At 41.6% G+C, this 22,910-nt stretch overlaps 1 long non-coding RNA gene across 1 annotated transcript; it reads right to left on the minus strand.

Moving 5' to 3' along the window:
• Positions 1–2,646: 2,646 nt before the first annotated feature.
• LOC145428911 (uncharacterized) lies at positions 2,647–18,891 on the minus strand. The gene is made up of 8 exons (XR_013909253.1): positions 18,605–18,891; positions 15,382–15,675; positions 14,805–15,098; positions 13,417–13,921; positions 4,501–4,541; positions 4,330–4,396; positions 3,159–3,199; positions 2,647–3,068 (listed from the first exon to the last, which is right to left on the minus strand). It is a non-coding gene; the product is annotated as an uncharacterized LOC145428911 (long non-coding RNA).
• Between the last annotated feature and the right edge of the window lie 4,019 nt (positions 18,892–22,910).

Genomic DNA, 22,910 nt, shown 5'->3' on the forward strand with positions numbered 1-22,910 from the left:
TCAAAGCGGCCAGCCTTGTGGAGTTTTGAACAGCATTCACCGCTTTCTTTAATTTCCGATAAAGCCAGCTCTGATCAGCAAGAGCCCTGTTATCATGGTACCGAATAGGTAGACGTCTTCGATGTCCTCAATAGGCACACGATGCACCACTTCTGCCACCTGTCCATCGTGTAACCGGCAGGGAAGTCCCTCATGGGCACGCAGGCTCTCCCAATCCTAGGCTTCTCGTTGAGAAGAGGGTGTCAATTGCATTCAGGGACCAGTTGATCAAATCCATAGTTCTTCTTTAGGTTTTAGAGAACAAGAGCGAGAATGAGAGGCTCTCTCAGGGTTAGAGTGAGACGAGACCAGACAAGGACATAGAAGCTGCAGCAGGGAAGATAAGGGGAAGGAAAGGGTGAAAGATGCGTCCGTCTACTCCAAGAGCCAAAGCAAAAGCTGTGTGGTAGACAAATAAACACCAAATATTACTTCTGTCGCGAACAATTAACACTTTGTCCAGAATCCATTTACCTGCTCTCATTTACTGCTTTAGCTGTTTGGTGGTTGTTGAAATAGTTTTGTGAGCTTTAACCTGAGATTCTGGCGTTTCTGGCAAAATGCATTTATATTTAAAAGTCGAATCAGGATTTAATGAATCGATATCTCTTTATTAAAGCTACTCACCGCCCTCTTCCACCTGCACTTTCAAACATACACACAGGACTACGGGAGAGGTCCTTCCCCTGACTATGTCTGATTGGGACAGACGATAGGGGCATGATGTGTGTCAGTTGTTGACCACACAGAGACTTTCAGATTTGCAGAGACTTTTTTTTTCTTTTTTACTGGAACTGCTCGTCGCACCGGTGCGACCAAGGATTTTTTTTAGTCGCACCATTGAAATTGGTCACACTCTAGATCCCCGTGCACAATACGTTTGTAACTTTCAATTTTGTCTGTTTTTGTGTCTTGCAAATCAACCTTTAAACTAAAGGGGGCGATCGTGGTTCAAGAGTTGGCAGTTTGTCTTGTAATCAGAAGGTTGCTGATTCGAGCCCCGGCTCCGACAGTCTGTCGTTGTGTTCTTGGGCAAGACACTTCACCCGTTGCCTACTGGTGGTGGTTAGAGGGCCCGGTGGCGCCAGTGTCCGGCAGCCTCGCCTCTGTCAGTGCGCCCCAGGGCAGCTGTGACTACAATGTAGCTTGCCATCACCAGTATGTGAATGGGTGAATGACTGAATGTAGTGTAAAGCGCTTTGGGGTCCTTAGGGACTAAGTAAAGTGCTATACAAATACAGGCCATTTAAATGATATATTATGTATTTATTTTTGGCCTACATCAGTAAGATATATGTATATACAAAGTGACATGGACATAATGTGTGTCTGTTGTTGACCACATGGAGCCTTTTTTTTCTGAAATGGTTGTAGGCACCAATTTTTTTTAGTCGCGCCATTTAGACCAAATTGCACATCACACACTCACACATCATTAACAACATTGCCAAGTTCAAGAGCTTCGACGAGGCATTCAGACCAGAAACACACAGCGTAGAACTGGCAGACGGTACCCAGTGCAGAGGCATCGCCCAACAGAGGGGGGATGCAGAGGTGTTCCTGATTTCAGCAAAGCATCGCTGAAAGATGCGCTGTTTATTCCATCATACCCCGAGGACATATTCTCAGTAAAGTCAGCCACTGCATTAGGAGCAACAGTCACCTTTAAACAAGAGCAGGACATGCAGCACTCGTGCGTAACATGCAATTGTTACGCTCCCCCAGCACCTGGTAAACTGAAGTTAGCTTCAACCGTCTGTGTGTTGAAAAATAGTAACACGTCCGCATCGCATTTTCTTGTTAGTAACAGTGACGTCGTTGTAATGATAGAAATAGTATTTAGTTAAACTACTAATTACTGAAAAAAGTAACGCCATTAGTAATGCCATTACTTTTAATTCCCATCGCTGGTGGCAGGTAATTGTTAAGTCTAATTGTTGAATGTTGTCATTATGTTCTTAAATTTGTACAGTCTTGGTTCAAGCAGTAGGATCAAGACATTCCGTTGATCCTGAGCACCTCTCCAGCCACTCTGTGCTGGGGGAGGTTTTATTGCAGAAACATCCTATCTGAAAGATCTGTTTCTTGTGATGTTGCTTCCTGCTTTTATGACCTTTTTGGTCAGCAGGAGGTAACACACACACACACACATGTTCTTGCACATGCATACACGTGCACACACATAGTGCCTTGATTTTGTAACCAAGGGGGGTTTTACGGAGGGAGGTGCTGTGATGTGTATTGTGTGTAACAGTTTGTCAATAAATAGCTGCGAGGGAAGCTGCTCTTTGAAGGATTTTGGGCTGGAGACAGATTAGGAGCGTGAGCTCCAAGAGCTTCCCTCGCTAGCAGGTTGAAGATGTCCTGTTATTTCTTGTTTTCTTCATGATGAATAAGTCTCTAAACTAGCGGAGCTTGTGGAAACACAGACCCAACAGTAATAATTGCCAGTTTTTGAATAACAAATTGGATAGCGCAGGAGAAGATGGTTGCCTGGTCTGGATAGTTTTGTCTTTTAAAATAAACCTTTTTTATTGGAAGGCGTATAATTTTTTTAATGAGGGGATATGTGAAGTTTTAAATAGACACGCATGCGGAAGTTTGCAGTACCAGCAGAGCGAGCTGTTTTATTTCAAGCCAACATGAAAATAATCACACAAAAGTGTTTAAACAGAAATTACTAACATGTTTACATGTAAATACAGATTAGCCATCTACGCAGCTTAATCGTTTGCGGCATAGAAATCTCCTGCAATGTACTTCATACTGTACCTTCCCTGCTCTCTAGAAACTACTTGGCTTTACATTTATTATCTCCCCCTGCAATGTCTGCATGCAGTACTCTAGTTTCTGCATCCATGTCTGGTTGACCAGGTGGCCATTTTGTCTTATCTTCTGATTTTTGCCAATTCAGTATTTTTTAATGTGCTTCAGTGTAGCTCTACAGTGCTGTATGCCAGGTCTGTTTTCATTGTAGGTGTTTCATCTGGCTCCTCGGGGATGGTGGAGTACACGTGGTATGTGGAAATCTAGAAATAAAATAGAGCAAAAGTTATTTGCATCTATATCTTCTCTGTAGTAAATATATTCAATACTGAGGATGCACATGTCTCACTTACATTCTCAGTTTGATACTCTTGTCTGTTCAGTTGTTTAGACCCTGCTTGTAAGACAGAATCAGCGTTACCTTTGTTTCAATTTGTCTATACATGAAAATGTAATGTGTATGAAATAGGAAAAGGTCTGGGACTGTATTATGAAACAATGTTATTGGGTTAGCAAGGTAAGTTGAATCTAAAGTCAGAGATTTTAGTGTCACAAAAGTGGATCTTTTTTTATCACTTACATCGCTATGTTAACCTATGCTGAACACATTACCTAGTCTAGACCAGATATATAAATATATATATATTTGATCAGTAAGATGAATGTAACTTTGATTTGGTGACAAACTACAAAATTTCCCATGTCTGCTTTATTGTTTAACTGCATGCTGTCGCAAGCTTCATAGCTTTTCAGCACAGCTGTCACAAATAAACAGCAGAACCAAGATTACACCAAGCAGTAATATAAATAGATTAAAATGTCTATTTTACTGCACTATGCGCTTTAGGTGATTAAATCACCATGTGCAAAGTAGGCCTAACTATTTTTTGCAGCATTAGACCTACTCTTGCCCACTCTTTCTATTTGAGGCAGCAGAAGAAGAAAAAAATGGGTTTAGAAAGGTGAAAAGTGAAACCACTGTCATGATACCTGTTATCTCCACCTGGGGTTTTAGAATTTTAGAAGTCCACTAACACAAAGAAAACCTGGCTACGTTGATCTTTGTTTGTAGTATATCCCTCTGATATTCATAAAATAACATGTTGTTTGTTGTTTAATTCCATCCATCCATCCATTCGCTTCCACTTATCCTTTTCAGGGTCGCGGGGGGCGCTGGAGCCTATCCCAGCTGTCATAGGGCGAGAGACGGGGTACACCCTGGACAGGTCGCCAGTCTGTCGCAGGGCCAACACTTGTTTAAATCTTTTCATCAAAATAATCTTAATTGTTATACAACTGGCAACATGTTATACAACTGGCAAACATACAATTTCTGTATGTTTTAACTTTTATCTTCTATTTTTACCATTGTGTATATTTCCAGTTTTTATCTGTTGTACAGTGTCCTTGGGTGCTTTGAAAGGCGCTATTTAAATAAAATGTATTATTATTATTATTATTATTATTGTTAACTGAGCAAAATTTTAAAAAAGGAAACCTGAGAGCACAAAAGCAGCAGCTCACCTTTCATTGGGTCATCACAAGGGACAAAATTGGTCATACTGTAGGCTTCAGTTTCATTTGGAGACATCTTGGAAGAAAGAAATGGAGAGGAGGAGAAGTCATGAATGACCTGCAATTAAGTATCTGAATTATTAGTAGACACAATGAATTTTATGTATTTTTTTAAAGTACCCGTCCTCCTCGGTCAGTTTTTCTTGTGCTTGAAAAGTCACCTATAACAAAAGCCAAAATAAAACTCAGTATAAAAAAAACAAACAAAAAGGTGGAAAAAAACCCCAAACAGTTTTATATCTATAACTTATGTTCCCTGAAGAGAAATGAGGTACAACACATATATATGGAATATCACACCCTCGTGTGTCCTGGCTGAAGAATCCTTTATTCACTCCTTTAAGGCAGATGGCGTGTAATAACATGCACACGGCATAATCATAGTCATCTCTCAGTTTGATAGCAGCTGTTCACTGAGCCAAGCTTCTCAGTGGGGCCTCCTTGTGTTGTACCTCGTTCTTCTCCTTCAGGGAACAGAAGTTATAGATATAACTGTTCGTTCCCTTTCAGTCGATTCACTCGGTAAAACATATAAGTATGGGACATATATACACAGCCTGCAGAGCAGCCACCAAACTGGATTCATACCACCACCACCTTACTGTGCAGTAGACCCAGTAGAAAGGACAGTATGAGCAACCAAAAGGGCTGTAACGTCCAATCGATAAACCGCACAAAAGTGTGCGGTGATGCCCAACTAGCGGCTGCACAAATATCAGCTACAGGCAGCCCTTAAAAAATGAGCCCATGAGGGGCATCCCCCTTGTGGATTGAGCTCTCACCCCCTGGGATAAAGCTGGGCGCCAGTGAGATAGCTTCTATAAACCAGTGGACAGACTCTGTTTAGACAGAGCTCTACCTCTAGTTGGATTAGCAAAGTAGAACAGCTGGTCACATAAACGCATATTCTAGGTACATTGCACACACACTGGACAAAGAGAATGCATCCTCCTCTGCTCTCAGATGCAAAAGGATGGGAGCAAAACCTCAGCAACTCAAACTCTGTGTCACGGTTTGCAAGCCGTGTGGAGTTGTAGAAAGGACCAAAAAGGCGGCAGCTCTGGTGCAGGTGAGTGTTTATTTACAGGGGTGGGTAAGTACAAACAGCAATGGTGGCAAAATATGAAACTGGAAACCTAAACTGGGTAAACTAACAAGACAAACCAGAAACGAGGATGCAGGGAGGTCCGGGGAAATACATTCGGAGAGACGCAGGGAGACCGAGGGGAAACAACACAGACGAACCAGCGACTACCATGACAGAAGACACAACTAAAATACACTCAGAGAACACAGGGAGATTACACACAGGTGGGGAACACAGCTGGGAGTGATTACGTGACGAGACTAGGGAGGAAAACTGAAAACACTCACATAAGACGCAGACCGTCACAATAAAACAGGAAACACGTACACGCAATGACATAACCCACCAACTTAACACAGACTGAGGGACACAGAACATAGGAACATGAACCAAGAAACAGAGGAGTACAAACACCCAAGGCGACCAAAACCACAGAATATTAATAAACTAAACAAAAACACGGAGTCGCAGACTCCGGACCATGACACTCTGATCTTGATCTTGGTAAAATAGGCACCATTCTCTCCTGATGACCTTGTGGCCATCAGGAAAGAACTGTGTGCAGGAGGGATGCACAGACATCGCATGAAGGTCACCCACTCGCTTTGCCAAAGCCAAAGCAAGAAGTAATGCAGTCTCATATGAGTGAAATTTCATATCCACAGACTCAGTGGGTTCAAATGGGGGGCTTATAAAGTGCCTCCAGCACCAAAGACAAGTCCCAAGCAGGGACACTGGACCTAAGCACAGGTCTCAGCCGGCAAACCACTGAACGTATGATGAGGGGATGTGCACCTGGTGTAACCTCATCAAAGCCAACAAGTCAAGAAGATATAACCACTAGATAGACCTTAATTATCAAAAATGAAAGGCCCTTATCCAGCAGCTCCTGCAGGAATGTCAAAACATCCACGATAGAGCACTGAAATAGGAGGATGTGGCAGTCCTGGCACCATTGCTTGAAGGCTTGCCATTTGTAACCATACCAGCCTCTAGTGGATGAGGCCCTAGTGTTCTAAATTGTTGCTATCACACTAGGTGGCAGACCTTTAGGAAGCTGCCAAGGACTTGCTGCTAGCAGGCTGATTATCTCTGCATACCATGGGTTCATGCCCAAGGGTGCATCGTATTCGATTAAGGAGAAGAACGGGGCAGTGAGTATTTACCCTGGAGGCAAAAAGATCTACTTGCGCCTTGCCAAATATATCCCAAATCTGAGCAACCATCAAAGGGTGCAACCACCATTCTCTCACCAGAGGTGTGTGCAGGGGGGTTGTGCTTGGGAGACAGTGTTAGGAAAATGCAGCGCCTTCTGGGCTGACAACTTAAGCATCACTTCTTGGGCGGAAACAGAGCAGCATCTCCCTCCCGCTGGATGCCTTCTCCACTCAGAACCATAGTTAGGAGGGCTGAGGCTTCTTCTACCTGGGTGTTGGTCCCCGCAGGGGGCCCAAGGGTGGGCCTTTGCTCCAGGCCGACCTGCGTGGAGCTCAAATTGGGGGATGTGCTCCTGCTGTCGGTCAGCAGAGGAGAGTGGCGGGCCTGTGAGAGCTATCTGCGGGCTTGGGCTTTGCCTGATGTCTGAGAATGATGTCGCACAGAGCTTCTGTCTGCTTCTTCCTCAGATCAAATCTAGCCTAAATGGCTTTGAGTGAATGTCCAAATAACCCAGCTGCAAACAGTGGTTTATCCAGATATACAGCACTGTCCCTATACGGGACGTCAGAGAGGGTCAGCAGGTGGCGGGCTTCAACTAAAGCCTGGCAGCTCTCCCGTATAGTTCCGGTGGCTCATCTTCGGCAAACATATTCAATGTGGTCAGCCAAGCTAATCGCAGGGATTTGCGGGGACTGGATAATCCTCGTCTTCGGACTCGGACGAAGCTGGGGCTCCAGAGTCGGAAAGGAGAGGGCCATGCCGTGCAACAGCCATCTACCCCAGCACTTTTTCCACAAATATCACCCATCTTTCCAGGGTCAAGCGCCAGATCTGGTGAAAAAATGCACAGACTTCGGGCCCTCCTAGTGTGTACGATCCCCAGGCAGACAAGAAAGGCATCGTGCTGGTCACTGTCTTTCAAAGAGAAACTGCACCCTTGAGCACAAGGGCAAACAGAAGATTTCTGCTTTGGTTTGGAGTCCATTCCAAAACGCAAAGTGAAACGCTGCAGAAGAAAACTCGAAATTAGCGCTCCGCGCGCAGCCTATGCACCAACTGAGCAGTGGAGGCTAACATCAACAGGGTCAGTTAAGCTAAGCTCAAGTTCTCCTTGTGGCTGCATGCAGCGGGGCTGGAGGATGGTCTGTACTGGTGGACGTAGGTTACTGGCCTGGCTGCCCCGGGGCAGGCGTGGGGGTTTGGGGGTGCTTCGCCTCCGTGCTGGGGCTCTGGCTGGGCCTTGGGGGCTTTGGTCCTCGTCGGTGTGTCACCGAGGTTGTGAGCGGGTGGGTGCACGGGGGCTCAGCCCTGGCGCAGGGGGCCTCTTGTGCATCAGCCTAACTGGGGGGCTCTTCAACTGGCGGGGAGGTTGTTCCATCCTTGCAGGAGTCCACTCTGCAGGTGGGGGAGAGACATAGGAGAGGTGGAGAATAAACTTAACCTGGGTGTCTGTTGTCTTGTGTAGTCTGGGAGATGATTGAATGTTGGGGTGGGTACAGTTTCCTCTGTGGTGGGGTAGGGTGGGCTCCCCCGGGTCCTGTGGGACTTGGCAGTGCTACCGTAGGCCCCGGTCTGGATGGACCTGGGCTCCCTTGCCTTGGTGGGTACCAGAGGACGGGGGTGCCTACTGGGGTCAGCGGGGGAGCTGGCCCTAGGGAGGGGCATCCTCCCCTCCCTCCTTTCCCTCCCCATCCCCGGCTACCTCCCTCTTCCCGCTCCACCACACTCACCCACACAGGTAGGGTCTTGGGGTGCGGGTGTGTCACCAGGGTGCAGGGGAGACATCCCCCCCCCCCCCCCCTCTGTCCCCTTCTGGCCACCTGTTCCTCAATTTTATTTCACAACTTAGACATCCACATTACTTACACTCTCAAAACACACACATATATATAGGGCCTTGAGGGTGGGCACGTTAACGGCGTCCAGTGGACGGTCTGTGTACTCAAACCTACCTTAAATCCATGTAGACATTGAGGGTTCTCGGGAGGGGCCGTGCTAACACCTGCTGCTCTCTGGCAGCAGCACCATGCTCTCCCTTGTTTTAAATGCACTTTAGAACAACACGCAGCAACACTACACATGAGCGGGAGGAGGGAGGTATGGGGTCTTCACACACCCCCGTTCTCTGCTAGCCATCGGGGCGGGGGGGGGGCTGGGAGGAGATGTTGGCTGTCCGATTGGCCTCCCTGCTGCTGCGGAGCCTGGGACAGTCTGCTTGCCTCCACCCCGGGGGGAAGGGTAACATCTCTTGGGTCTGGGTTCTGTTTCCCCCTCTGGGGGCGAGGGTACCTGGACCTGGGGTATAGAGTATCTTTGGGGAGTGTGATTGTGTGTACATGTCCATTTATGTCAATCCTTACGTTGGGTGAGTGCTGAGTAGGGATGGGTATCGTTTAGGTTTTATCCGATACCGGTGCCAAATCGGTACTTTTGAAACGGTGCCGGTGCTTAAACCGTGCTCGAACCGGTGCTTAAAGAATGGAGAACACAAACTTTGTCCAAAAACCTCTCATGTTCAGTTGTTTTTTTTTGTAAAAAGATAACAATGTTAGCCTTTTCTGCAGCTATGTGGCATATATGGCATCACTCTTGGCTGGAAGCAGTGCTTAAACAATGGAAAAACCACAAACTTAAACCCTCTCATGTTTAACTGTTTCCCACTTTTTCTTTGGTCATTTTAGCCTTTTTGGCCAGGGTGAAGGGAGTATCTGCCATCAAACAAGAAGACAGCCGCATGTAGCTATGATTATGTTTGCTAGTTCACCTTACATGCATTAATGTAATAACGTGGTTAGCCTACTCAACGTAAATTACACACGAACAACATGAAGCTACTCACGCAGAGAAGAACGGCTGCTGCTGCATCATTTCTGCTACACTGGCAGGGCTAGGGGCCAGGACTCTATTCTTCGGGTTTTTGGGGGATGTTGCTCCGGGTCCGATAACTGGCAACCCACCCGACGTGCACGGTGTGAGGTCTCGCAGCAAGCTATCAAATACGGCGCATTTCTCGGCTTTTAAAAAAACCGCTATGCGTCGCCAGCTGTTTAATCGGATTCTTGATGTTACCTCCTTTGACAGTATCACAGTATCAGCTTAAAGCACTTGTTGCAGGCTGCGGAGTTTGCATATTTTGCTGTGAAGTACAGCCAGACTTTTGACCGCTTCGCCTTGGACATTTTTAATCTGTAGCTCTGCTCTAACAGAACGTACGTACCTGGCCCCGCCTACTATCCTCGGAAACGTAAAATGATTGGCTAGAAGTGTATCACAGCTCAGGAAAAAAAAGCACCGAAATAAAGCACCGAAATGTGCGCTGCTTTTCGGTCTGGTTACTACCGTTTATGTCAGAACCGGTGCCATCATGGCACCGGACACCGGTACCCATCCCTAGTGCTGAGTGTTTGTATATGTGTGCATGAGGGTGGGAATGCATGTTTGTGTCTGTGTGTGCCTGTTTGTCTGTGTCTATATGTCAGGTCGGGTCTTACACTCCACCTCTCTGGGAACTCCCAGGCCCTCCAAGGCCTATCTCCCCTCACCACACTCCCTGCCGGTGACTGATGCCCTCAGGGGTCGGTGCATTGGTGGTTCTTGGTGTCTGGGGCTGGGCGCTCAGGTATGTACCGGCTCACTCCTGGTGGCTACCTGGCGGGGCCTGGCGCCTGTTGCTCGGTCAGGCCTCCTCCGGGGTGCGGGGGGCCCTCGAGCCTCCGGCCTCTGGGCCTGCGGCTCGGTTCACTCTGGCACAGCTGGCTGCCGGCAGAGCCGGCGGGCACGCCGGTGCAGCCCCCTCTAGCTTCTGCTCGGTGGCTACTGGGTGAAGCCTCGCCTGGGGATCCTCAGCCCTTCCCATGAGGGTGGCACGGATGCCCCTCCGGTGGTCCTCCTTGGGCTCTCGCACTCTGGGGCCTCTGGATGTCTGGGGCCTGGATCTCCTCCATGCCTGCTTCATGCCCTGGGGGACAGGGCTATGGCTCTCTACATCCTCTTGCAGACCATTACATGTGGAAACCATTTGAATACAAGCACGCTGATCCACACAGATGTGCACACGGGTTTTCACTGTTCGTAGACTTAAATTACACCTTTCTTGGCTGCTACTTCAAAGCACATTGTGCGCTGTCTGTCCTGCGTGCTGCACAACAACATTGAATATTTAGTATTTACTGCTGTTTACACTTAGCTAGATTAATGCGATGGTGTTGTGTTTAGTATGTTGCTTTGGGGTTTTTTTGCTTGTTTCCTATTCTTTTTCTCTCAACAGGTGATCCAGGAGATTTTTTTTTCCCTTTCTCACTGTCCCTCTGCCCTTCTGTTTTTCTTTTCCTTCCTCTTTCTTTCTCCCTTTCCTATCCCTCACTCATGTCTGTCCCGTCTGTAACAACTGAAAATAAAATAAAATAAATAATAAAAACAAAGGTCGATCAAATGGACCAATACGGCAATGCCACGATGATCCATTTGGCAAAATAAATCCATTGGGTATCCTTGTTGGTCTTCAGACAACAATTCTGATGGCTAAAGAACCAAATGGGACAGGCAAAAATAAATAAATAAATAATAATAATAATAATAATTTAAGCATCACGGTAAACTCCAGAAAATAGACTTTAATAAAAATTGGTTAATTTATTGCACGCCGTTTACTTCAAATGAGGATCAGTAAAAAGGAGTTGCAGGAGTTGTCTACGTTACCCCAAGGATATCATGCTAACACATAGGTACTAAAGGTTGTGTGTGTCATCCTAATATTGTTTTGTGGGGCTTTAACAAAGATGGTATGGACATAATTCTATAAACGTATAAGTTAAACCAAGGGTTTTAAGTCCTGGATTGATGCTAACGTTAAAGCACTGAAAAAAAATCACAGTTATCTCTCTAAATCCACAGATAAAGCTGTCTCGACTAGATGACAGCTCTGTGGGATCCTGGTTTCAATCATAATGTTGTTAATGTTAATCAAATTGTTTATTTAGTTAAAAGAACAGCATATCATCCCTGTTTGAAAGGACTTTTTTAAGAGACACTGTATAAAACCAGGGTCGGTCTGGAGAGCAATCATTCTATTATCATCCCCCAGCAGCAAAACAAGAATGCATCTGTAGTGAAATATAGATATAAAAAATGCCTTTCAAGCACTTTTTTGTTTTAACTAGCTCCACACATACTCAAATTAACAGCACTGTGCTTCATAGTGAAAAAAAAAAAAAAAGCTAAGCTCAAGTTGGCAGACAACAAAGCTAACTAGCAGCAGCTAGCCCAACACAGCAGAGGTGTTCTCAGCGAGGTGAAGAGCATAAGAACTGAGGGATGACTGATGAGAGTGGTTGTATGTATGTCCTTTCATATATATATATATAAAACACCCAGCACGCCCCTGCGGGCGGTTTATCCTTCAAGCTCGGGTCCTCTACCAGAGGCCTGGGAGCTTGAGGGCCCTGCGCAGTATCTTAGCTGTTCCCAGGACTGCGCTATATATATATATATATATATATATATATATATATATATATATATATATGTATATATATATATATATATATATATATATATATATACATATATATATATATATACATATATATACATATATATACATATATATACATAAGGACACGCGAAGGCGTTATATCCCATACTTGTACCGAGTAAATCGACTGAAAAGGGAACAACAACACTCAAGGACCCCTTATTACACATAATACCAGAAGTGATTAAAGAGTCTACATTTAATTCATATTGGATGTGACAGTGACGTTACATCAGGGCAACAAAGTTAAGCATTGTCTAAGGAGCTTGGAAAGAAAAGCATCTGGACTTCTTTAAGTTGCTTGAAGACGTTTCACCTCTCATCCGAGGGTTTAAATCTGGGACTCTCTGCCATTTGACCTTAGAACTGAAGAAGCTTCTCGGATGAGAGGTGAAACGTCTTTAAGCAACTTAAAGAAATCCAGACGCTTTTCTTTCCAAGCTCCTTAGACTACGATGACCTGGATGACTGAGAACCTTCACAGACAAAGTTAAGCATTAATTGTCAAGTGATTGTTAGTTAGCACATACCAAAGTAAAGTGATCTCTCTGCTTTCACCTCAAACAGCAATCTGTCATTAAGCTTCTCTCATACCTGTTTGCATCCATCCAAACAGGTGTGAGGAAAAAAAAAACCTGCCATTTTGTGGCAGCAGTTGTCTATTGACTCGGGAAGCAGAATGCCACTTGATAACAGTGCCACTGAAATCTGTATGGAATTAGGCATCATGGGTGTGTTAACTGGAGCTTGTCAAACTGAGAGGCATGCAGTTTGCAGCAGGTTGTTTTCTGTTCTGGACAAGCTAACGCTGACTTTCAACAAAGCTCTTATGCATTTTAATCCAGCTCTTTTAAATATATATTTATAAAAATACAGATAAATTTCAATATGTAGGCCTTTGTTTCTGATCTGATTAAAAGTGTTAAAGATCTGCAGCAATAATACTGATCCATATAACATTGTTGCAGAACATTTTCTGCAGAATAAACACTTTTGAAAATTGTGGGAAAGAGTGCAAGTATTGAAGAAAAGTCAAAGATATGGAGGTAAACTGTTAATCAGTAAATAAACACAAGGCGTGATGAGTTGGCTGATTTAGTGTACAAAGTTTTAACAAGATTGTGTGAGCAGATCAGGACAGAAATGTTTCAGACTGTTTCTGAATAAATTGTAGACCTTTGATAGGGTGTGAGTCTATAAAAACACATATAGAAAAGGTTTCAGGCTACATGACAAAAGGAAATGTTACTGTGCTTACCACTTCTTCTTTTCACACAGACAAAAGCCATTGCCAGTGAGATGACAGCCACGCTTACACCAAAACCAGTTGCAACTACAGGTAGAAGTTTAAGAGCAGAAGCTACTAGGAACACAGATGATAAAAAAAAGTGTCAGTCTCACTTCCCACTTTGTTAAAAGAGAAGAAGGAAGACAACTACTGTCAAATTACAACAGAATCTTTACAACCTGTTTTACTGTCTAAGCAATAAAGCACTAAAAGCATTAGAGCATCCTGAATGACATATAGGAAACAAACACTTACTAAAACTCAAAGGCAAAATGGTTTTAGTTTGACTAATATGAAGATTAAGGAACTTTTGCTCACCTAAAGATGTCTTTGGTGTCAACACACTCCGCAGGAAGTGACCTAGACATTTTTTATTCACTTATAAAATTCTTACCAATACTTGTTCTTCTCCTGATTGTGTCACTTGTAAAGTTCGTGGAAAGAGAAGGAGCAGAGGTCAAAGTGATTTTTTCTGCTGCAATAAAAGAAGATGGTGTTGTGGTTGTTCCGTTACTTTCGTTTCTTATGGATTCACCACAAAAGGCATTTTCCATTCATGACTGCAATACTGCCATACCACAGCACAGTGTCAATGTTTTACACTTAACATTAAACTTTAAATGTGGTCGAAGATTTCTTTTCTGATGTATTAATCACATATTTCAACCATATCACTTTAGTATAGCAAGATCACTCCTGTCACCAGTTGTATGCATGCATGTAGAATGTTATCACAAGTGGGGCCCATATTTATTGCACCTTCACAGAGGGCACCCTGCTCAAGGGAGGTGACTGGTGGTCGTAACTTTTCTTAGAGTGGGAGGGGGTCAAGGATGAGCTGGACTGAAGGCAAAGGGATATATGATGTGCTGTTTAATGTTCTTTGTTTGAGAGTGTCTGTGTGGGTATATAAGATGAGCAACCCCGCACAAACTTCAGAGATCATCCTAGTGTTTGGCTGGGATGTTTCTCTCCACATTCCAATGTGTTTATTAAACCGACTTCAAATCAAGCTCACTGGGTGTGTTGAAGGTTATTGTTAAAACTTCCACAACAAAAATGAAAACAATATTTTTTTGCTGCCGTCTGATGTCAGTGCATAATACTGAATGCAGTATAAATACATCTATTGGTGCTCAGAATTCCGCTCTCTGGACAGTCTTTAATCAATTCAACAAATACGCAATTTATTTAAGAATCAAATTATGTATCACCTCTTAACATCTGTTACATTACAAGGTAAACAGAGCCTTATAAACAATCAGGTTTTAGCTTCTCTTTTTGGTTTGTAAAATCTAAAAATATATGCACATACTGTACTGAGGTATAATACAGAGCAGCACAGTATGATCACTTACGTTGTATGCTGATGGAGTATATGTTACTGTGAGCAGATTCATATTGTCCTCCTTTACGCTGTAACATGTAAAAACATGTCACTTCAACCTCAGCAGGTGAACTCTGCTGTGCCATAGAGAGGAGCTCAGTTGCTGTAAGTGTCTGCTGACAGGAGATGGACGTAGATTTTCTTCCTCTCATAAAGTACAAAAAACATTCCGACGCAGAAACAGAAGATGGAGTCTGACAGTTCACTGTGACTGATTCTGTTTCTGTGACCATCCGTGGATTTACGGTCAGTTCAGGCCAAGGAACTTAAAAAAAAAATTGGCTAAGTTAAATAGGAAAATTGTGAATTTACTTTGAAATAAAATCTAACAATAGAAACTGCTTTAGAAATTTTACTTGCTAGAAATGAAGTCTTAAATTAATTCAGTCATTTGGCATTTTATTTCTGAACAAAACTCTACATCCTTCCATAAAATCCTTTAAATAAAATAAAGATTTATAAATATTAGCTTTTAGCTTTCTTCTTTGGTTTTGAAAAACAAAAAAATATATTCACAGACTGTACTGAGGTATAATATGACCACTTACTTTTTATACTGATGGAAGATATGTTACTGTGATGGGACTGGTATTGTCCTCCTTTATGCTCTGAGCTGTAAAAACATGTCACTTCAACCTCAGCAGGTGAACTCTGCTGTGCCAAAGAGAGGAGCTCGGTTCCTGTAAGTGTCTGCTGACAAGAGATGGACGTAGATTTTCTTCTTCTCATAAAGTACAAAAAACACTGAGTCACATTAACAGATGATGGAGTCTGACAGTTCAATGTGACCGAGTCTGTCTCTATGATCATCCGTGGATCCACTGTCAATTCAGGCCAAGCAGCTAAAAACAGAAACATTTCTTTAATTAAAAATGCAAATCTTTCATTTACAAAGTTGAGAACAGCTTTGTTGTTTTGTACTGATATTGTAGCTTAACATTCACAAATTGGTACTCGGTACTGACCTAAATTACTGGATCGGATATCGGAGAGAAATAAAAACTGTAATCCGATTCATTCAATATCACAAAAGCACCTCACAAAACTTGCAACATAGCGTAACCCAGCTCATAACCTTAGAACGTCAGATGAGTATGCATCACGTGATAGACTGGTTGTGGCGTGCAAGACCTGTCGGCGGTCTGGTTGAGCATTTGGAGCCTCGCTGCGTGCTGCCAAAAACTGATTTTCAATGTTTCTGTGTATTTTTTATGTGTGATATCTGTACGTATGTTCGTAAATAGACTTCGGTGAACAGGGTTTACAAAGGGGTTATATATAGAATTACAAAAATTATCTGTTTTTCAAGTATCTTTACAACTCTGTGTTATTGTACTTACATTATAACCAATCTGGTCATTTATCCCCACTTAAAATATTTTTACAGAACTATTGTAATATTTGCTGCCATTTTTGCTGTCCTCTTGGGCAGCTTACTCTTACAAAAGTGTACAAATGTTAATGAGATTTTTTTTAACTGCATAAATAAAGGTTATATAAAAGTCACTGCCAAAAACTGATTGCGGCTTCTACCTTGTTACACGAATGTTGTTTGTGGCTCAAGATGACTTTATGTCATCCATAAGGGATGCATTTGACATATGTTTCACATATTATAACCCAACAAGTTACTTATAGCAGTTTAAATACGAGCAATCAGTTTTTGGCAAATACCGGAAATCAGTTTTTGGCAGACAATCACTTTTTGCACAACATCAGCATTTAATCTCCGAGAAAGGTATCCCAGAGAAGTAAAGCAAGTGTGTAAGTTTATCTCTAAATGTTTGTAAAGAATTCCCAGTGAATGCTGGGACTGCCTCTCATTCTCTCCCTCTCCTGCTGCTACTTCAATTATGAAACTGATCAATGATCAGCTGATTGGCTTGTCTATCGCGAGTCCCGTCTCTCTTGTTAGTTTATAACCCCACTTTGTGCCAGAAAGAGGAAACCAGCGGACGTTTAAGCTTGATAAGCTGTTGTTAGAATTTATTTAATATTACTTTCTACACCAGGATCCTTTTCTAAGTAGCTGACAGCTTGTAACTGTGCAGGGGCGGATCTAGCAAAGTTTTTCCAGGGGGTCAGGTAGGGCATTAACAGGGAAAGGGGGGCACAAAAACATACTTTTATTTCTAATTGTCATGTCTAGCTTTTAATAAATACATATCTGAATCTTACACCCAAAGTTTTAATTTGATGTAAAATGTGTAGAAATCCATTACTATATATAGGAACTATTAAGTCAAATTTATAACCTACTAAGCTATAGTACCTTTTCCTTTTGGAAGATGCCATCTGTGCAGTCTGCAATTCTATTGAAGAAAGATGTTGAATCTATTTAATTATTGTAGAAAAATTATTGATTTCTGTGCATTTTTTTTACACGTGCATTAAATTAAAGTTAATTACGTCAATTAAGCATTATGAGGCGAAGGGTGGGCCGTGGTTCTCTACTTTTTTTTTTTTGGCTTGGAGTTGGCAACCCTATTAGTTAGGTTGCTTAATATTTCCGCCAAGTACTCTTTAAAATACCAGAATAGGGAGGATGGTGTAGGTTTAAGTTTATTAGATTGATCAGTATTGCTGAACTATGAAATATTTTGGGTGCAGTGTATTTTTTGCATACAGGTATAACAGAATAGCTTTAGTTTTGTTTGATTTTTATACTTGAGTATGAACTTATACAAAATGCAGCAAGATATAAAAAAACATTTTATTGATTATAAAATACGCTATATTGGATTTATATCCAAATTTATGATATTGGTATCAGTATTGGACATAAAAAAGTGGTATGTGCCATCTCTAATTAGTACATCACTGTATTATTTACTCACATTATGTGATGACTGCTGTCACAGTTCTGGGTCAGTTTGACCCAGTATTTTGAGTTGTTATGTTTTGGTGTGTTTTTGCATTTTGGATTCTTTTCTTATTATGATGATGATTATGACTCTATGTTTCGGTTATTCTTGTTTAGGGATTAGTTCGTAGGTTTTCGTGTTCTCATGTTTATTGCAGGTTTAGTTCAGTGTCTAGTCTGTCTCTCTGTGTCGTGTCTGCGTTTTTGTTTAGTGGTGTCTTGTTTCCTGTTTTACTCTGACGGTTCATGTTCCCGTCTTATGTCAGTTTTTCTAGCTTTGTTCCCCCTGTCTTATTAGGTCTTATTCCTCCCAGCTGTGTTCCCCTTCTGTCTCTAATTCCTTGATGACTTCCTCAGTGTATTTAAGCCCAGTATGTCTTTGTGTCAGTGTCAGATTGTCTGTTATCCTCACCTCGTATTTTCGTAGTTTCCCTTATTGTGACACTGTGTTTCATAGCCTGCTTAGTTACTCTGTGTTTATAGTTTTTTCCATAGTTCCTTCACAGAGTGTCTTAGCCTTTTTAGTTTACACAGTGTTCTCTGTCTTCTTAGTTTTCCCAGTTTCAGTGTTCCCTAGTGTTTTTGTTATGCCTTCAGCCACAATAAAGGCTTGCCTTATTTTGGAAACCTAGTTCTGTCTCTTGGGTCTGCCTCATTCTTCACACCGGTGCACCCCGCCGTGACAGACTGCTGTCATTTACTCACTAGAAATTTTTTCTTAAATCACTTCAAGTAGTTAGCAAGAATAAAACTGGACATCCCTCCTAATTTATGTTACAATTAACAAAAAAAAAAAAAAGCTCTATAAACATCAAGGTTTAGCATCATACTTAGTTTTAAAAAACTAAAGAACATTTGCACATCCTACACTGAGGCATAATATAGAGCAGCACAGTGTAATCACTTACTTTGTATGCTGATGGAAGATATGCTGCTGTGAGGAGACTGGTTTTGTCCTCCTTTATGCTCTGAGCTGTAAAAACATGTCACTTCAACCTCAGCAGGTGAACTCTGCTGTGCCATAGAGAGAAGCTCGGTTCCTGTAAGTGTCTGCTGACAGGAGATGGACGTAGAATTTCTTCTTCTCGTAAAGTACAAAAAACACTCCGACACATTAACAGAAGATGGTGTCTGACAGTTCACTGTAAATGAATATGGCTCTATGCTCATCCGTGGATTCACTCTAAGTTTGGGACGGGGGGCTAAAAAAATGCAAACATTTCTCAAGTTAAATAAACCAAGGTTTTATTTACTTGACAATAAAATGTAATAATAGAAACCACTCAGGGAGTACATTGCAGTAGCATTTACTCACTTTGTATGATGAGTGCTGACATGTTACTCACTGGAGATTTATCTATAAAAGTGTAATAACAGGTCAGTTCAACTGTAACAGGTGAACTTTGATGTATCCATGACAGAAATTGAGACCCTGTCAGAGTCCGCAGACAAGGAGTTGTTTTGGCAGTTTTATCTCCTGAAATGAGAAAATAACACGCAGAGACAGGAAGAGGATTCTGACAGTTCACTGTGACTGAGTCTGTCTCTGTGATCATCAGCGGGCTCACTGTCAGTTTAGGTGGACGAAGATCTGAAAAATTAAAGTATAAGTTAGATTATTTCAATAGATTTACATCCATATTACTTATTTTACATTATATATAAACTAGTGTGTATAAGTGAGCACTGAGATATTAATAAACTCTATAAATATTGCTGAAACATAATATTAACTGTGTATGGTAGTATTACAAAAAGTATTCATGATGAGCAAAGCTGAGTTACTGTGGAGAAGCTCTGGAGACAAAACAGAAAAAAATGACCGATTCTTATATAGGGCTTTTCTCTGCTCTCCCAGAGCACTCAAAGCGCTTACAAACGTCTGATGAAGGGATAAAAACATGAAAATAAGACTGACCTTGTGCTTTGATTTCATGAAAGGAATCTGAAGAAGGAAGAAAGAAAAGATAAAACAAATTGAACAATAAAAAGATTAAAAATTTCAACTAGTGTTAGAGGTCTGACATAAACAAGTGACACATGCTAACAGCCATTATGAGTGAGCCCATATTAAGGACCATATGGCATGAACAACAAATGAACCTGGTAAGAAGTTTAACTTACACATGAGAACAACTAGCAGCAGGAGATCAGCCATGATTAAAAGAACAATGTGACTGTGCAGAACAGACTACAGCAGTCTGACTGCTCTGACTCTCACCTACATTAAATGTTATCAAGAGAACTTTCTTTCAGGAAAACCACAGCCTTCACATTACCTGCCCACAGTGAGACACACTTCACAAAGACGTGCAATGATACACTTTTTTAAACCCTCACCCGTTTAACTAGAATATTTTTAATTGACCCTTTTGTAGGTACAGAAAAGTTAAATTGTTTATTGGTCATATGTGCTGCTTTGCTATTGTGTCTCTTAGAGGCCCTTATTCATTAGAATGATAGGAAGACTAATACATACATGCTTATTATCACATACATCTCGTTGCATCATATAAATACATTTTTTCAATGTTTTGGTGGAGGGTTGTTATCATGTTGGCCCGAATAGATTATCAATGAACTTTTAAGATGCTGTTACATATTTATTAAAACCTTCCACCTCATTCATAAACATGTCATTGTGTGCTGACTGCAGCTTTGTATTTAGCATAGAAATATCAGTGAAAACGTTTAAAAACACACTGTAAATGAGCATGTTTTCTGATGTGTTTTTCTCAAATAAATTGTTTGTTCTTTTCAAATGATTTTTCACACTCACTGTAGCTGATTATCTGTTTGAATGCTGTTGTCACCACACGATCTTAATCAGCAAACATCAGCTTACAGGAAATGGATACTATTTTGTATGGTTGTATACTCTTTTTATAGTGTTATATGATTACATTTTTGCAGTTGGTGTGATAAAATAAAAACATTTATGCACTCAGTATTGAAATGCTGATGTTAGACAAAGACATGCAGTCTTTAGTCACAACTCAAGTTCCCACATCTCTGTGAACTTTAGCACAGCTCAGGTGCTTTGATCTAAATTCAATATGCTGACAATCCATGTTACTTGTGGCTGTTATTATTCATTAGGTGTTTAGTTTGTGGTCACATAATGCACTAAACATGTTGCATATCGTGTGATGCCTCACTTTGTTCCTTAAAGTCATGCTTGCAGAAAAAAAACAGTTTTCACTCTAACTGGCCGAAGTAAGACACAGGCAGTGTTGGGGAGTAACGGAATACATGTACCGCCGTTACGTATTTAAAATACAAAATATGAGTAACTGTATTCCGTTACAGTTACCGTTTAAAAAGGTGGTATTCAGAATACAGTTACTTTGCTGAATTAAAGGGATTACACAGCAGTATTTTCCTGTTTCATATGTTCGGCTAATGGAAATGCCCTCTCTAATTTTGGTTTCCATGCCCCAAACAAAACACGCATTAAGAGGCTCCAATGCCTGTGTCTCAATCTCGCGGCCCATGTCACCTCTACTTGCGGCCCGCATAATGATGTGAAGAAATATTTAAAAAAAAATATTCACAAAAATGATTTAATATGAAGGCAATAGGCAGAGTGTTACAGGCATAGCCCTAAAGAATCTAGCTTCATGGGCAGTGTAGTCCGTGCTGCAGGGAGAATGGACTGTCATACCCGTTATGTGTCTGTGAGCGCGAGGAGGGAGAAAAAGGAAAAGTACGAGCTGTCACGGAGCAGAAGCGGGAGATGGAAGCATGTAAATATAATAATAACCACTGCAGCCAAAAAGAGTGCCTGACGAGCCGAGCTGTAAGTAAGCTATTAAGACTCGACTGTACACTTTTTTCGTGTTTTTCTCTGAAACAATAAGTTCCGTTGGAGCAGTCTTTCAAAGCCTCTCTCTGTCTCTCGCTAGCAAAGTTGACCCAGACAACAAAGTAAAGCTAGTTTTCGGCTATGAGCCCGACATGGAACCTGACGTATTAGCCAGACGTCCCTTTACTACGGTTCGGAGCCGCGGACCTGTTTTATATACGAGATCGCTGCAAAAAGTGCAGCCTTACCTAATGTCCACCCTACTGTTACTCATTTTATATTAAGATTTAAAAATCTAGTCAGTATTGGTATGGCGAATACCTTCAGTAAAAGTAAGAATTCACACAGCAATAGTACATTCATGTAGTTGTAAAAAGCATGATAATATAATAGGTAATCCAGAGTATTCCGTTACGTTACTCTCATTGAGTAACATAACGGAATACATTACAAAATACATTTTGGGGCATGTATTCTGTAATCGTTAGTGGAATACATTTTAAAAGTAACCTTCGCAACACTGGACACACATCACATAACATGCTATGATACACTTTTAAAATCTTCACAAATGTAACTACAATATATGTAGCTAAATATATTTTAGTGCGTCAGATCAATGTGGTATCTTGTTAGCATAAATAGATTATTAATTAAGATGCTGACACACTTATTTTGATTTAGGTATTTATTTAGTGATCACATAATGCACTGAAAATGTTAACAGCACTACAATGATAAAGTGTGTGATACCTCACTTTGTTCGTGGAAGTCATGTTGTCTTTGTGTCATGGTTTGAAATACTTGCCTCAGTTCTAATTTAGAAAAAAAATTGACGTCATGCCCTCCTGTCTTTATGCCTGTGCAGTGTGAGGAGAAGACATATGAGCCCCAACAGGAAAAGGATGTGGTGTATTAGTGGGCCAAACACAGAACCCTGACCAAGGAGACTGTGAGAAACTGAAGCTTAACAACTTTAACATAGCTGATATTTGTTTTATTCTTATTTTTGGTTTACATGTTCTGCTTGGTTAGATTTGTTCAACAAAACTTCTTGGTGTTAAGAAAGTTTAGAAATAGACCATTTCACAATGTTAATCATGTGCTACAGAATCTGGCTATTACCCTCTCTTATGTATTAACTGTGTGTGTTCCCCTCGCTAATATCTCAGTGTTCCACCATTTTAAAAATCCCAACTGTTATCTGAGTCTTTTCTGTTTCTATGAGTCTGTATAGTTGTTTTTGTCTGTGGAATGTGAGGCAGAATTAATATAAACAATCCAGCAGAAGTAACATTACTATGACCTATGAATGTCTATTCAGTGTATTTTGTTTTGCGAACTATAGCAAAGGCCTCAACACACACGGCCAACATGATAAACCTTTGGCAAGTAGGATAAATTAAAAA

This window comes from Astatotilapia calliptera, chromosome 5 (assembly GCF_964374335.1).
Source record: "Astatotilapia calliptera chromosome 5, fAstCal68.1, whole genome shotgun sequence".
Lineage (NCBI taxonomy): Eukaryota > Metazoa > Chordata > Actinopteri > Cichliformes > Cichlidae > Astatotilapia > Astatotilapia calliptera.